Source organism: Pan troglodytes, chromosome 15 (assembly GCF_028858775.2).
Source record: "Pan troglodytes isolate AG18354 chromosome 15, NHGRI_mPanTro3-v2.0_pri, whole genome shotgun sequence".
NCBI classification, from domain to species: domain Eukaryota; kingdom Metazoa; phylum Chordata; class Mammalia; order Primates; family Hominidae; genus Pan; species Pan troglodytes.
The window spans coordinates 34,339,551-34,357,837 of NC_072413.2; positions in this window are offsets into that span (position 1 = coordinate 34,339,551).

The following is an 18,287-nucleotide window of genomic DNA, read 5'->3' on the forward strand; positions in this document are numbered from 1 at the left end:
AGAAACTCACTTCAGTTTGATACATAAGTAGGTTAAAAGTAAAAGAATGGAAAAATATGTACCATGCAAACACTACTATAAAGAAAGCTGGGGTAGCTATGTTAATTTCAAATAAAGAAGACTTTAGAGCAAAGAAAATTACTAGAAATAAAAAGTGCTATTACATACTGCTAAAAGGATTAACTCAAGAAGAATATACAAATACTAGATGTATATGCCACTAATAATAGAGCTTTAAGATATATAAAGTAAAAACTAACAGGGATGAAAGGAGAAGTAGACACATCTATAATTATAATTAGAAGCTTCAACATTCCTCTCTCAGCATTAGGTATAATGAGTAGATGGGGAATGAGCAGGAATATAGAAGAACTGCAGAATGCTTCAACCAACTGGATCTGTCACAAAACACTCTACCCAAGAGCAGCAGAATAGACATTCTTTTCAAGTGTATGGAACATTCACCAAGACAGACCATCACATAGATCATAAAATAAGCCTTAAAAATTGAACCTCATTGAAATAGTACAAAGTATCTTCCGAGGCTACAAGAAAATTAAACCAGAAGTAATGGCAGAAAGATAATATCTCTAAATTCTTGGCAATTAGTCATCAAATTTTAAAATAATGGGCAAAAGAGAAAGTCTCAAAGGAATTAGAAAATAGTTGGAAGTAAATGAAAATCAAAATACAAATTGTAGGATGAAGTTAAATGTTTAGAGGGACATTTATAGCACTAAATATGCATATTTTAAAGAGAAAAATGGTCTTAAAGAACTTAAGCTTCTACCATGATACACTTGAGAAAGAACAAATTAAACTCAAATCAATAAGAATGAAGGAAATTATAAAGACAAAAGCAGAAATCAATGAACTTGAAAACAAAAAATAGAGAAAAATCAAAGAAACTAAAAATTGGTTCTTTGAAAAGATCAATGCAATTTGTGAAGCTCTAGCAAGAAAACAGAGAATGCAAATGATTGATATCAGGAATGAAAGAAGGGACATTACTATCAACTCTAACATTAGAAGGAAAATAAGAAATACGACAAACAGTTCTACTCACATAAATTCAACAAATTAGATGAAATGAATTAGTCCTTTAAAAACCACAAACTCCCAAAACTCACCTCAGATGAATAGGTAGCCTCAATAGTTCTATAACCATTGAAGTAATTGAATTTGTAGTTAAAAACGTTCTGAAAGAGAAATCTCTAAGCCCTGTTGGATTCACTGGCAGTAAGAGGATTTTGAACGTTCACAACACAAAGAAATTATGTGTTTGAGGTGACAGATATGCTAATTACCTGATTTTATCATTACATGTTGTATACATGTATTGAAATATCACTCTTTTTCCCATAAATATGCACAATTATTACATCAACTAAAAGGGAAAATATCTTTACATGAATCCCAGGTGCTCTTAAAAATACTTATTTGAGCATTAGGAGATATACCTAATGTAAATGACGAGTTAATGGGTGCAGCACACCAACATGGCACATGTATACATACGTAACAAACCTGCATGTTGTGCACAAGTACCCTAGAACTTGAAGTATAATACAAAAAAAGAAAACTTAAAAACATCTTATTTGATAAACCATAAAATGCTCAAACATTACAATGGGCTTTAAAATAAATTCAAAGGAAAATACAAAAAGAAAATTGGTGATGATGAAAACAGGTGAATATAATTATTTTGAGAACTTTTTTTTGTTTTTGAGACAAGGTCTCGCTGTGTTGCCCAAGCTGGAGTGCAGTGACGTGATTATGGCTCACTGCAGCCTTGATCAACCTGAGCTCAAGCAGTCCTCCCACCTCAGCCTCTTGAGTAGCCCTGACTACAGGCGTGTGCCACGACGCCTGCCTAATTATTTGTATTTCTTGTAGAGAAGGGGGTTTTGCCATGTTGTCCAGGTTGGTCTCTAACTGCTGGTCTCAAAGTGATCCACCCATCTCGACCTCCCAAAGTGCTGGGATTACGGATGTGAGCCACCGTGCCCGGCCAAGAACACTTTAAAAACGATAGTCATTGTAACAAACAGAACTCAACATATGGGATACATTTTTTACTAAACCCAAAGAAAGTAAATTGAAAAGTGATGCTGAGAAACTAATCCCAAACATAAGACAGATAAGGGGATAAAAAATATGAAATAAAAATGAAGAAACATAGTATATAGGTTGAGGGACTCCAGTACATGTCTAGTGAGAAGCCCAGACATAAAGAATGGAGTGAAAGGTGGAGAGGCCATAGCTAAAGAGATAATAGCTGATAATTTTCAGAATTGAAGAAGGACATTAGTATTCACAATGAAAGTACACATTGAGTGCTGAGCAAAGTAAATATATGTTGAAGGGTGACAACAAGAAAAACTACCTCGTAATTAGATACAAATGTACATAAGAATTCATACCAACCAATCTCTGACACTTGCACATATTACATTTTATTAGAGTAAGTTTTGTAAATGGAATTAGAATTGTTATTATTTTCATTTATGTAGCCTCCAAAGCCCCTAGAAAAGGGCTTTGCCCCCATTGTAGATACGCAGTATATTTGTTGAATAAATGAAAGAAAACTTAGGGAAGAAAAACAACTTCCCTCTATCTTGCTTTCCCGTATCTGTGGTAATTAATCAGGGTATAACTGCCTCATGCTGACTTTTTCAAGTGTGAATGGGAAGGAGTGGGTGTCTGAACTTGTATCTTTCTAAATCATTTTTCATGGCTTTTCTACTCCTAAGGGAGGAATTTTTTTAGGGATCTGAGGTTAGGATGCTTTCTCTGGCTTTGTTTTGAATTCAGATCATAGCAGGTAAGAGTCTGTAACTTAGTCTCACCTTCCTGAAATGACAGGCTTGGCTTTAGTGCAACTTTGTTTTTTAACTGCCTGTGTCCATCCATCCAACTACTGAAGTCAAGGCACTAGGGTAGTTTGGTCTGAGGAAGATCTGAATGGAAAAACCATTTGCATTCTAAGCTTTCACCAGTGAAAAGCAATGCGGTTTCCTCATGTGTTGTGAAATAAAAATATGCTTTTAAGGGGACATAGTTTGTTTGCCATGACTGAGTTCCTGGACCTGCCACCCTCATGCTATTTCAAGGCCTCTCCAATCCTGTCTTCTGTCTTGGGCAGCAGCAGCCCTCAGCTCCCAGTGAAAACCTTTTCCATATTATTTTTTATGCTGCATTTTTGCTTAAAATGCAATATTCACGTAATTTAGGTGATAACGTAGGCATAGTTTTCCCAATATTTCCCTCATCTTTGTTCCTGATAATGAATATTTAGACTAAATCCTAATCATCTACTTTTTAAAAAATCCACTGGAATCATGATTAAAAAACTAAATTGCAGATTTTCATGAATTTCCATCTCCCACTCCCCTCCCGTGAATTTCCCTCCTGTGGATTCCAAGGTCATTGACAGAATATTGAGCTAATCAGAAGCAAAATGTTTCAGTAGCTTTCAAACACTGATTTCAAGGGGTTGTTTGGATTTTCTCTATATTAGTATTATGATATTTCAGGATTTCCAGTTAGATGTATGGGAAAAAATAATTTTAAATTAGTGTCTAATTAGAAACAATTAGAAACTCCTTCCAATCTGTAAAATTCAACAGGGATCTTTATTCAAAAAGCCATTAAAATCAATGTGTTATTGACAAAAAGACTTTGTATTTCTTATCACTTACACAAAACTTTGGAATTTTCTTTCTTTGATCTTGACAATCAGTAGCTTTATCTTGTTAATCATAAAACATTTTCTTAATAGAAAGATTTATCTAAATTATGGGAAAATCAATAGTTACCTGAGTATGAATCTTTTTTTTCTCTCACTGAGGAAAAAATAGAAATAGAAGTGTTAGTGGCATATAGTTTACACATTTTTCTTAATAACTTGCAAATAAATGTCACATTATTTTTGTCTATGCAGAATGCTAAATACTGTGATGTCATGGAGGGTTTTGTAGGCATAGCCCTTGATGAACAAGGTAATTTGTATGTTTGTGTTCGAGTTATACCCAGATATGATATTACACCTTAGTCCCCGTCTTTGTGGTTGCTAAAGTTATGGGTTCAAATTAGAAAAAGATGGTGGTTGGGAAGAGAGGTCTTTAAAGATTGCTCACTCCTATAATGTGTAGATAAAGACTAAATATTTTAAATCATAATCCTAATTACAAGTATCATTAATAAAATGTAACCCTCAATCAACAATATCATATTTTATTATAGCATTGAAATAAAAAAGAAACACAGGGAAGTTGTAGCATTTCCCACTGTTAGTTTATAAATAACAATATTTAAGCATAAAATATTAAACCAACATAATTAAGGCTCTTATACCTCAAGAGTCAGTTAGCAATAATACTGAAAGTATCTAAATTACTAAATGGTAGAGGAACAGACTCCCATGTAGTCTGCCTGCACTAAAATAGAAATGTCTCAGTTAAAGTCGGTGCCATGTTTTCTAAGGAACCAATCAGGCTTATGCAGTTAGTTAGAATAAGATGCCTGAAGTGTGAATGTATAAAGTTGACTGTCATACACCGTGACCTCTGCAGCTCTCCAGTGCTCAGTTCATGCTTCTCTTATAAATGTAGCTTCTTGAAGGCTTGTGTGAGAGCTGTTGAGAGTGAGGGTAAATTTCCTAATATTTCTCCTGCTTCAGGTAGAGAGTTAAAAAAAAAGGGGGGGGTAGGTGGGGTGGGGAGGGGCTTAAAACATTTCTTTTTTGCAGATATTTTTGGAAGGTTCAAAAGTGGAGAGGTGAAAGTCAAATATGTCACATTTCATAGTACTTGAGCAGCTGCAAATTTCCTACTATAGAAAAAAATGATGGTCTTGTGGATGGTTCAGATGTACACCTCAAGATAATTGAAACTTTCACCAGGGGTTTTGGACTTTCTATAAGAAAAAAAAACAATAATTGGAAATTGTTCATTGTGAATACATTAGATTTCTACAGACAAAACATTCATGAAGTGCAATTATAGCTAGTATTGCTATATTAGTATGAATGTTAATAGCATGTTTGTTTTTGAAATGGGTTATGCATTCTGATAAATGTCTGCTTTAATCTAGTCATCTGTGTATCACTTGTCTAAGTACTCTCATTTAAGATGCCATATCCCTTCTTGTAGCAATAAAGGGGTAAAGCAACATTAATATTAAATAATTAGAAAAACAAAAGGGGAATGATTAAACATATTTACATAATTGAAATAACACTGTGTCGCAGTGGGAAATCGGGACAATGTTGTCTCCTTTCAAAGTAATTCATAATTCAGATTTTTAATTATGGCATATTCATTCATTTAAAGATGATTCTGGATGAGAGGGCCACTAATGAAATACAATCATTAGCATCTAAACAAAGTAATTTACAAAGTCTCCTTTAGGGGAAAAGATTTCTAGAACATCATCAATCACACAAGATATGCAAAAACAAGCAATTAAACCACACACAAGAACTACAACAGCCTTATATATCAGTAATGTACACATGAAAACATAACTGATTACAATGATTAGACTAGGGTAGTGTGGTTAATTTGTATTTTATGTAGTGATTCCATGGAAGAATGCACCCGGACAGACACATTACACACAAGAGGAACTTCGTTTCATTCATACATACTTAAAACACATTACCAAAACTCCCCAAAAAATCCCACCTTGAAATTTGAGTTATTTCCTGGACATCCATGTGGGACCAAAATTCTGCCCAGTTTAATAAAACATCTTCCTTTCTCTTGCCCCTGTTTTTGCCTGCCGCCTGCTTTTATAAACTGGCAAAATGTGGAATTAGGAGAGTATTTTGTGAGAGGCAGGTGTTACATTGGTTTCTCATTATTTGCTCAAATCCTGCTTTAGGCTTCCAGTGACAAAGTGCTTCCTGCCCTCACGGGGTCAGTGATTTACTGGCTCTTCCTCCACATACACAAGTATGGATCATTAAGCATGCAGCAGGCCTAACTGGATAGTATGATTCTCTGACTTTTAATGCCTGTATACAGTATCTTGTTAACTGTACCCACAAAGGGGCTGGTCTCAAACACTGCTCCTATGGGCCGAATTCTAATCTTGTTGAAAACCTGCGCTACTTCCTTCTGCCGGCTGTTTTTTCTTTGTGAAGGTAGAAGGAAGGCTTTGGTGTCAAAGGAGAAGAAATTAGAAGAGTGCTGTTGTGTGGGGAGGGGGTACTCTACTGAGGAGCTGGCACCCCGGTGTAGGCTGAGCTGCCTTTGATAACCACCAGCTACAGAAGCCAAAATATGCTCTATTTAGTACTCGAAAGATAAAAATACTGGTTAATTTTCAACAGTGCTCCTTCATTTGACTTTACAATTCACAACAGTGAACATTAATGCAGGAATGGCTTGGTTGAGGAGGAGTTTAAAATTAGAGCCCCTCTTCTCATTAGCCCCAACAGCCTGACCCAGGGTGACTGAGAAGCAATTTGTCGCCAGATTCTCATTTTTCTCCTGTTATGGCTCCTTGTAAATGAAGCGCGGCAATTTATTGTAGCACCTCTAGGAGTCAAGAACATAATGTGTAAAACACATACAAAAAAATCTTTCTTCACATTCATTAACACCCGGCACATAGAGGCTGTTCACTTTTCCCTCTAATGAAGGAGGGGGATCTTAAATCTGAAGCTTTCCATCAAGTGAAGAAGTCCTCTTCAGGCCATTAGACAGAGGCTGTGTTGGATTGAAGAAAGGTCATTGACAAAAACCGAGAATGGCAATACGAGGAAAAATAGAAAATGGATAAAAGGAGAGACTTTACAAGCCTCAAAGAATGGAGAGTACATTTTTGGCATCAATGATCAACCCTTCTCGTCTCCCAGTGTGTTTTCTGTTGTCAGTGAAGAAAAGAATATCTGGCTTTTTATTTAGCTGGAAATTGCTCTAGTGTTTGGTCAATTCTCATTTCTTCACCCTTGATCTGACCTTGCAAGAGGCATTAAGTTCGGTTCATTTGAAGAGTGTATTGTCTGTGATCTTTAAAACATGTCTGCTTCTTGCCCCTACCCCCGGGCTTTAAAAAAATTGTAGTGTCCATGGTTTTAATGCATTCTGATCGTGTAATAGGCTGCTCTCGCCCAGGGCTGGCCGTGTGCTTTTATCTTACTTGCGTGATTAATTCTGATTAATGATTTTGTTGTGTGGGGGTCCCACAAATTGTGCCTCCAGATGAACCTAATAACAAATTACTATACTGAGAAAATTGCAAGAGAGTCTGGGAGTCCTCATCTGGATAAGATGCTGAACGTTGGTGTCTAGTGTACTCAGATGCTCTTCCCTACTTTATAATGTACTGATAGGCACTCAATATTTCTGATAATAATGGTGGTCTTTTAAAATTCATTTCAGAAAAGTAAAACTTTGAGTTTGTAGAACCAGATGAAAATATCAGTAAAATCTGACAGATTTTCTTTTGAGAGTTTCTTGAGTGTCTATATTAAGTGCCAGCCAGGTACCGTGCCAGGCAGATAGCATGAACTAAGTTGCTCCTCACAACACCATATGAGCATATGAAAATAGAAAGAGGAGATTACATATAGTAATATGGAGTCCAGATATTATTATCTTCCTTCCTCCTCACTATGCAGATGAGGAAATTGAGGCACAGGGAGGTTAAATTACATGCTGAAACTAATAGTTAGAAAGGGGCTGAGCCAGGATTCCCGCCCAGGTTGTATTTTGCCAAAGCCTGCACACATCCTCTTGGCCTTACGAGCTACCACTGAGGGCACTTTTTGTTCTAAACTCCAATAACACCTGCCTCTTCTTGTTTCAATTAAACTTAACAAACATCTTTTTTTTATGCTACACATTAAAATTTTCTCTTTAAACTATTGAGGTTTACAGTACTAAGGTTCTTAAAATTCTGTTTTACTGAATATATCAAATTTATTTTAGGGAATTTAATAATACCGTCTCTTTTCGGCTTAACCCAAATAGTCAACTTTCATTTTTATGTTGCTTTATTCTTCTATTGTTTATCCTTCTTAATCTTACTCTTAGTATATCTGATACTTGGTTTGAACTTGCTATATAGTCAATTGATCTTCGGTTTTTAATATTTTATTTGTCCTTATTTATAAAAGTAATGTCTACTGACCAAATATGGTTAATATTTGAAGGACAAAATTTGACAGTTAAAAAAGGTGAAATTAAAGAAAATTTGAGAAGAATTCAACCACATTGTTCTGCCTTTTGGGTCTTCAGTCAGCACCCAAGTAGAACAGGCTGGTGGCACTGTCTGGTATTCATAGCTCATTCCTAGATGGGATCTCAGATTTTACCTGGGCATCTACTGCCACCTGAAAACTCCATGAGATACAGACCTCAGCAACTTAACAGTGAAAGAACATTAGATGGTTCAAATGGCACAGCTGAATGTCAGCGCCACCTCGTGATTGTGATTGCATGCATCTTTCAAAGTTCAGCTGGACTGTAAGTTCCACATGGAAGGGAGGGTGTCAATCTGACTGTGTTCCTAGGGGCAGAGCATAGTACCTAACAACCAGTAGACACACAAGTTATTATCGATGGCAAAATTCTTCTTTAACTAAAGGAGGCCTGGAGTGTCTGCTCTCTATAGGCTTTAGATAAACTTGAGCACATGTGCATTAGCCAGAAACTGATGGTCAACATTTTCTGATTGTTTATTATTTTACTTAGAACCATTCAATTACTTTTGAATTGCGTCACGTCCTCCCATAATTCTTATTTTCTTCAATGGCATGTGATTCCTTGGGGGACAAGAAGTTTTTCTGTATAATGCTTTGTGTATAGTAAGCACTAAATAAAAATTATGGATTGATACTCTAAACATTTATTCATCCTTTGATTGACTCAGAAAACATATATTTGGAACTACTGTATGCTGCCAGGCTCTGAGCTAGGTGTTGGAGATAAAAAGGTGAAAAATTCATCGTCTTAATAAGCTCAAGAATAGTGGGGAGAGACAAATACATAAACAGATGCAAAAATGGAGTTTCTTCACTGATGGTATTCCATGCTGAGGAGCCACAAGCTCTGTTTACACATCCAGTATTCAGGACTGTGGAGTTGCTATAGTCAATTGAGCTTTGGTTTTTGGATAATTGACTGGATTTATTTCTCACCTTCCAAAAATCTGCTTTAGTGTGAAGACCCCAGGATACAGATTATGAAGTCAATCATGCTGAGAGTTTGAAACAAATACATTCAATATCTTCAGAATTGTTCCACTCAGTTAAATCTTTATTCAATTTCTATATGATGTCACTTGGGTATTTGAAGGCTGTTTTCAGGTCCCCATAAGGTCTTCTCTCTTCTAATTCATTTGGCTTTATTTCATATTTCCCACTACTGTAAAACATGAAGACCATAAGAGGCAAATTTATAGTGAAGCTAAATTTTAAGGTACCTCACTCACATAGGGCCCTAGAGATGTGCTCACATGGGCATATATCTTTGTAAAAGTGCTTTCCCTTTCCACTTGGAGTTCCCATTGGTCACACTTCCCCTCAGGTAGAGTATTGTCATGATGGCCTTGAACATTTCTGGGGTGCGACTAAGGGAAAATGGATTTGGACATGCATATTGTCTGGATTCAGTGGGATCCGTTTATGTGGCTTGCAGTCACTTCTGCATATACTTAAGTTATTCCAGCTACTGTAATCCTGATTTGAAATTTGAAATGAAACATGAAATTCCAAGGAATCCTGAATAGCCAAAACAGTCTTGATAAAGAAGAAAGTTGGAAGACTCACATTTCTTGATTTCAAAACTTATTACAAAGCTACAGTAGTCAAACAGTGTAGCAATGGCGTAAGGAGAGACATAAACCAATGAAATAGAATTGAGAACTTAGAAACAAACCCTCACATATGTGGTAATTGGTTTCCAACAGGAGCAACAAGACCATTCAATGGTTTCTTCAACAGATAGTTCTAGGAAAACTGAGCACCCATATGCCAAAGTACCACTAAAGTATTCTTCAGGCAGTAAATAGGTGGAAAAGTATTGTAGAGGTGTATCGAGGCCTTATGTAATATAAATATTATGTTATTATAATGGATTTTGTGGTACCTTGGTAACTTTTCCAAATTTAATATTTCTTATTCTAAAAAAAATCTACTTTCATATCTAATTTTCTCCTTATAAGTATTTTTCTTAAAGAAATCCCTTTTCTCTACACCAATTGTATAAGCTCCCTAAAATCTGGATTTGCATCTAGAGATCAGGCAGGATCTCCACTAATCCACGTAGCACATGGCATGACACATGAACTAGTTGAATTTCAGGCGCTCCCTCCCTGGGCTGGGTGACCTCACACAAAGTCCATATTATAAATTCTACACAGCAGCCCTGTCACCTGCTATATATGATGTTTTGAGTGGGTTTGATCTCAGTAAAAAGTAAAACTACCTTCTTCTAGACACCACAGTTCTAATATGAATCTTCAAAAGACTTAATGACTGTAGTTTGGGCATTGAGGCAATTAAGCACTCTGTGATTTCATAAATTTAAAAAAATTTATTGAGTACCTGCTCTGTTCAAGGTCCTGTAAGAACCAAAAAGATGAGTGAGACCAAATTTCTCCCTCAAGTCATAGTTTAGCAGGGCTGCTAAGACGTATTTATAACTTAGTACTATATCATAAACAGTGACACATCCTAGAGAGGCTCTGAGGAAGCATGATGGGTAGAGTGATACTATCAAGTATTGTCTAAACTGGCACACTCTGAGAGTGAAAGAAGATGCTTTTAATAATTATGCTAAGACCACAGACATAAAGTGGGGCAGCCTCGGGCACACCAGGACCAAGCAGTCATCTGGTTATGGAGAATAGTAGTTGAGGAAAAATCACGGTGGAAAGAGGAATCCATGTTAGATATAGAAACTGAGGCCAGAGAACCAGCGAGTTACAGACATGTGAAGTAACAGATCATAGACTTCTGATCACGACTTGTCTCAAGGTTGACGAGACTATGGTGCTCCCGATGCCTCAGAGAAATGTTCATTGTACGTTATGACCGTGAAAAAACTCAGACAGACACTAATAAGATTACATATCTCTCAGTAGTCTCTATTCTGAAGTCACACATCAAAAAATATTTTTCAGCAGTGGTCAAAAGCATTTTCTTAAGAGAGAATGTTTTCTGATCAAATTCTGTTTTAAAATTGTAACATACTGTCTGTCCTACCTTTATCAGGTTGTCTGCAACCTGATTAGTTGCTTAAAATATTATTATTTCCCTGTGTTCAACCCACATGTCTCAAAGGACAGGGCTGAGAGCAACCAATCAAAACCCAGGGTTTGGAAATGGCCAAGTATCATGAGGAATAATCCATGGACTATTTTAGATACGAAAATTCTGACAGCTTGTTCTTGTGACAAAGATGTTAACAAGGAAAGAAAATGGCACTAATTTAATCTATTCTTATAGTTCATTCTAAAATGAGACTAGCATGACACCAAGTTATAATAATAAATACTATAGTAATTTCACAATTCTTCCTACGTGCTGTTCACAGTCCTTTCACATGCAAATATGCCATCCATTGCCTCATGACAGCAATTTTAAGTGCATTAAAGAATTCTGAATCTTCTTTTTTTTTATACTTTAAGTTCTAGGGTACATGTGCACAATGTGCAGGTTTGTTACATATGTATACATGTGCCGTGTTGGTGTGCTACACCCAGTAACTCGTCATTTACATTAGGTATATCTCCTAATGCTATCCCTCCCCCCTCCCCCCACCCCACGACAGGCCCTGGTGTGTGATGTTCCCCTTCCTGTGTCCAAGTGTTCTCATTGCTCAGTTCCCATCTAGGAGTGAGAACATGTGGTGTTTGGTTTTCTGTCCTTACGATAGTTTGCTCAGAATGATGGTTTCCCGCTTCATCCATGTCCCTACAAAGGACGTAAACTCATCCTCTTTTATGGCTGCATAGTATTCCATGGTGTATATGTGCCACATTTTCTTAATCTAGTCCATCATTGATGGACATTTGGGTTGGTTCCAAGTCTTTGCTATTGTGAATAGTGCCACAGTAAACATACGTGTGCATGTGTCTTTATAGCAGCATGATTTATAATCTTTTGGGTATATACCCAGGAATGGGATGGCTGGGTCTAATGGTATTTCTAGTTCTAGATCCTTGAGGAATCGCCACACTGTCTTCCACAATGGTTGAACTAGTTTATAGTCCCACCAACAGTGTAAAAGTGTTCCTATTTCTCCACATCCTCTCCAGCACCTGTTGTTTACTGACTTTTTAATGATCGCCATTCTAACTGGTGTGAGATGATATCTCATTGTGGTTTTGATTTGCATTTCTCTAATGGCCAGTGATGATGAGCATTTTTTCATGTGTCTGTTGGCTGCATAAATGTCTTCTTTTGAGAAGTGTCTGTTTATATCCTTTGCCCACTTTTTGATGGGGTTGTTTTTTTCTTGCAGATTTGTTTGAGTTCATTGTAGATTCTGGATATTAGCCCTTTGTCAGATGAGTAGATTGCAAAAATTTTCTCCCATTCTGTAGGTTGCCTGTTCACTCTGATGGTAGTTTCTTTTGCTGTGCAGAAGCTCTTTAGTTTAATTAGATCCCATTTGTCAGTTTTGGCTTTTGTTGCCATTGCTTTTGGTGTTTTAGACATGAAGTCCTTGCCCATGCCTATGTCCTGAATGGTATTGCCTAGGTTTTCTTCTAGGGTTTTTATGGTTTTAGGTCTAACATTTAAGTCTTTAATCCATCTTGAATTAATTTTTGTATAAGGTGTAAGGAAGGGATCCAGTTTCAGCTTTCTACATATGGCTAGCCTGTTTTCCCAGCACCATTTATTAAATAGGGAATCCTTTCCCCATTTCTTGTTTTTGTCAGGTTTGTCAAAGATCAGATGGGTGTAGATGTGTGGTATTATTTCTGAGGGCTCTGTTTTGTTCCATTGGTCTATATCTCTGTTTTGGTACCAGTACCATGCTGTTTTGGTTACTGTAGCCTTGTAGTATAGTTTGAAGTCAGGTAGTCTGATGTCTCCAGCTTTGTTCTTTTGGCTTAGGATTGACTTGACAATGTGGGCTCTTTTTTGGTTCCATATGAACTTTAAAGTAGTTTTTTCCAGTTCCATGAAGAAAGTCATTGGTGGGGATGGCATTGAATCTATAAATATTGATTCTTCCTATCCACGAGCATGGAATGTTCTTCCATTTGTTTGTATCCTCTTTTATTTCCTTGAGCAGTGGTTTGTAGTTCTCCTTGAAGAGGTCCTTCACATCCCTTATAAGTTGGATTCCTAGGTATTTTATTCTCTTTGAAGCAATTGTGAATGGGAGTTCACTCATGATTTGGCTCTCTGTTTGTCTGTTATTGGTGTATAAGAATGCTTGTGATTTTTGCACATTGATTTTGTATCCTGAGACTTTACTGAAGTTGCTTATCAGCTTAAGGAGATTTTGGGCTGAGACAGTGGGGTTTTCTAAATATACAATCATGTCATCTGCAAACAGGGACAATTTGACTTCCTCTTTTCCTAATCGAATACCCTTTATTTCTTTCTCCTTCTTGATTGCCCTGGCCAGAACTTCCAACACTATGTTGAATAGGAGTGGTGAGAGAGGGCATCCCTGTCTTGTGCCAGTTTTCAAAGGGAATGCTTCCAGTTTTTGTCCATTCAGTATGATATTGGCTGTGGGTTTGTCATAGATAGCTCTTATTATTTTGAGATATGTCCCATCCATACCTAATTTATTGAGAGTTTTTAGCATGAAGGGGTGTTGAATTCTACTGAAGGTCTTTTCTGCATCTATTGAGATAATCATGTGGTTTTTGTCTTTGGCTCTGTTTATATGCTGGATTACATTTATTGATTTGTGTATGTTGAACCAGCCTTGCATGCGAGGGATGAAGCCAACTTGATCATGGTGGAAAAGCTTTTTGATGTGCTGCTGGATTTTGTTTGCCAGTATTTTATTGAAGATTTTTGCATTGATGTTCATCAGGGATATTGGTCTAAAATTCTCTTTTTTTGTTGTGTCTCTGCCAGGCTTTGGTATCAGGATGATGCTGACCTCATAAAATGAGTTAGGGAGGATTCCCTCTTTTTCTATTCATTGGAATAGTTTCAGAAGGAATGGTAGTAGCTCCTCCTTGTACCTCTGGTAGAATTCGGCTGTGAATCCATCTGGTCCTGGACTTTTTTTGGTTGGTAGGCTATTAATTATTGCCTCAATTTCAGAGCCTGTTATTGGTCTATTCAGGGATTCAAGTTCTTCCTGGTTTAGTCTTGGGAGGGTGTATGTGTCCAGGAATTTATCCATTTCTTCTAGATTTTCTAGTTTATTTGTGTGTAGAGGTGTTTATAATATTCTCTGATGGTAGTTTGTATTTCTGTGGGACTGGTGGTGGTATCCCCTTTATCATTTTTTGTTGCATCTATTTGATTCTTCTTTCTTTTCTTTTTATTAATCTTGCTAGTGGTCTATCAATTTTGTTGATCTTTTCAAGAAACCAGCTCCTGGATTCAATGATTTTTTTTTTTTTTTGTCTCTTTGTCTCTTTTTTGCCTTCTTTGTCTCTTTTGATCTTTGTTGGTTTAAAGTCTGTTTTATCAGAGACTGGGATTGGAACTCCTGCTTTTTTTTTGTTTTACATTTGCTTGGTAGATCTTCCTCCATCCCTTTTTTTGAGCCTATGTGTGTCTCTGCATGTGAGATGGGTCTCCTGAATACAGCACACTGATGGGTCTTGACTCTTTATCCAATTTGCCAGTCTGTGTCTTTTAATTGGAGCATTGAGCCCATTTACATTTAAGGTTAATATTGTTATGTTTGAATTTGATCCTGTCATTATGATGTTAGCTGGTTATTTTGCTCATTAGTTGATGCAGTTTCTTCCTAGCCTCGATGGTCTTCACAATTTGGCATGTTTTTGCAGTGGCTGGTACCGGTTGTTCCTTTCCATGTTTAGTGCTTCCTTCAGGACCTCTGTAGGGCAGTCCTGGTGGTGAGAAAATCTCTCAGCATTTGCTTGTCTGTAAAGGATTTTATTTCTCCTTCACTTATGAAGCTTAGTTTGGCTGGATATGAAATTCTGGGTTGAAAATTCTTTTCTTTAAGAATGTTGAATATTGGCCCCCACTCTCTTCTGGCTTGTAGAGTTTCTGCTGAGAGATCCGCTGTTAGTCTGATGAGCTTCCCTTTGTGGGTAACCCAATCTTTCTCTCTAGCTGCCCTTAACATTTTTTCCTTCATTTCAACTTCGATGAATCTGACAATTATGTGTCTTGGAGTTGCTCTTCTTGAGGAGTACTTTGTGGCGTTCTCTGTATTTCCTGAATTTGAATTTTGGCCTGCCTTGCTAGATTGGGGAAGTTCTCCTGGATAATATCCTGCAGTGTTTTCCAACTTGGTTCCATTCTCCCCCTCACTTTCAGGTACACCAATGAGGTGTGGATTTGGTCTTTTCACATAGTCCCATATTTCTTGGAGGCTTTGTTCATTTCTTTTTACTCTTTTTTCTCTAAACTTCTCATCTCGCTTCATTTCATTCATTTGATCTTCAATCACTGATACCGTTTCTTCCAGTTGATCGAATCGGTTACTGAAGCTTGCGCATTCATCACGTAGTTCTCGTGCCATGGTTTTCAGCTCCGTCAGGTCATTTAAGGACTCCTCTACACTGGTTATTCTGGTTAGCCATTCGTCTAATCTTTTCTCAAGGTTTTTAGCTTCTTTGTGATGGGTTCCAACTTCCTCCTGTAGCTTGGAGTAGTTTGATCGTCTGAAGCCTTCTTCTCTCAACTTGTCAAAGTCATTCTCCATCCAGCTTTGTTCCATTGCTGGCGAGGAGCTGCATTCCTTTGGAGGGGGAGAGGCACTCTGATTTTTAGAATTTTCAGCTTTTCTGTTCTGTTTTTTCTCCATCTTTGTGGTTTTGTCTACCTTTGGTCTTTGATGATGGTGACATACAGATGGGGTTTTGGTCTGGATGTCCTTTTTGTTTGTTAGTTTTCCTTCTAACAGTCAGGACCCTCAGCTGCAGGTCTGTTGGAGTTTGCTGGAGGTCCACTCCAGACCCTGTTTGCCTGGGTATCAGCAGGGGAGGCTGCAGAACAGGAAATATTGCTGAACAGCAAATGTTGCTGCCTGATCCTTCCTCTGGAAGCTTGATCTCAGAGGGGTACCCAGCCGTGTGTGGTGTCAGTCTGCCCGTACTGGGGGGTGTCTCCCATTTAGGCTACTTGGGGGTCAGGGACCCACTTGAGGAGGCAGTCTCTCCGTTCTCAGATCTTAAATTCCGCACTGAGAGAACCACTACTGTCTTCAATGCTGTCAGAAAGGGACATTTAAATCTGCAGAGGTTTCTGCTGCCTTTTGTTTGGCTATGCCCTGCCCCCAGAGGTGGAGTCTACAGAGGCAGGCAGGCCTCCTTGAGCTGAGGTGGGCTCCACCCAGTTTGAGCTTCCCTGCTGCTTTGTTTACCTACTCAAGCCTCAGCAATGGTGGGTGCCCCTCTCCCAGACTCGCTGCCACCTTGCAGTTTGATCTCAGACTGCTGTGCTAGCAATGAGCGAGGCTCCGTGGGCGTAGGACCCTCCAGGCCATGCATGGGATATAATCTCCTGGTGTGCCGTTTGCTAAGACCATTGGAAAAGTGCAGTATTAGGGTGGGAGTGACCCGATTTTCCAGGTGCTGTCTGTCACGGCTTCCCTTGGCTAGGAAAGGGAATTCCCTGACCCCTTGAGCTTCTGGTTTGGCTCTTGCTCGGTGGGCTGCACCCACTGTCCTGCACCCACTGTCCGACACACCCCAGTGAGATGAACCCGGTACCTCAGTTGGAAATGCAGAAATCACCCTTCTTCTGTGTCACTCACGCTGGGAGCTGTAGACTGGAGCTGTTCCTATTTGGCCATCTTGGAACTGCCCTCAGAGTTCTGAATCTTCTTATACTTAGCTCCTAATTACATTGCAGGAACATACACAGAATAGTACCGTATACTGGCACTTGGTTGATAGCATTTCTCTCTACAGTGGGTTCCTCTCTTCTCTTGACAGAGCGTCTGTGTTCAGGAACATAGGTTGCACCAGTAAGATAATCACTAGGAGTAGTGAAAGAGGGAAGTAAAATTTGCCAGAAATGAAGTCATTGTGAAATACCCAATACACCTTTGTTTTGCAATAGAAATCTGCATTTATATAAAGTTTCTTTTTAAATGGAGAATTTTAAAAGATATGTTTAAAGATTTTTAAGAAAGTTTTTGAGGACATGCTTGAAAAAGACCACATTATAACTATGAAGAAAAGATATTCAAGATCAATGCTCTTGGGTATCCCTTCCTTGCCTTTGGGGCGGTCAACCGGCCACAGGTGCATTGGGTACAAAGCACAGTACTGGTATTGGGTGAAATTCCAAAGAAAGTAGAAGTGTTATGATTTTTTTTAGGACCTTAAAACCCACACCAATTGAGATTTTCTCTTATGTGTTAGTGGTTGCTAGTGGCTGACTCACAGAATGCTTAGATCTAGTGGGCTGGATGAATATGGTGTTTTTTGGTGGCTTCAAAGAGAATGAAAAGTCTGGAGAAATCATCTTTCCCAGATTTAATATAGTTTATGACCCACGGTACTATCTAATGAAAGCTTGTTTAACCTGCAGCCTGTGGGCCACATGCTTCCCAGGCAGCTTTGAATGTGGCTCAACACAAATCCGTAAACTTCCTTAAAACATTAGGATTTTTTTTTTAAGCTCATCAGCTATCATTAGTATTAGTATGTTTTATGTGTGGCCCAAGACAATTCTTCTTCAAATGTGACCCAGGGAAGCCAAAAGATTGGACACCCCTGGTGTAAAGGTAGCCCAAAGTAAGTATATTGGAAAATCCTTCACTTCAATGAAATTATTGGAAGTGGTGGTCAATTTTATTACCTGCTTTTGTTTTTAAATACTTTCTCACGTTTGATGGTTTAATGGCAAGTGGTTGTGAAGGACTGAATGAAAATGTCTACTTTCTGGGAAATGACTTTGGATTGGGTCCCTCCCACCCCTTCTATTCAAATCTCTATGAATCCAAAATTGTTAATGAAGGAACATTCCAGGTGACAATGCTTCTCACCCATTTCTTTAGCATCTTTCCCACCAGGAGCATGAAGACCAGGCTCTGACCCTGTCAGTAACTTCTCTGTGTGCTTGTTTAATTAATTAAAGACTGTAGGTATATCACAGCCTCTGAATTTGGCTTAATAGCCTTAATTATGCAGGAATACACTGT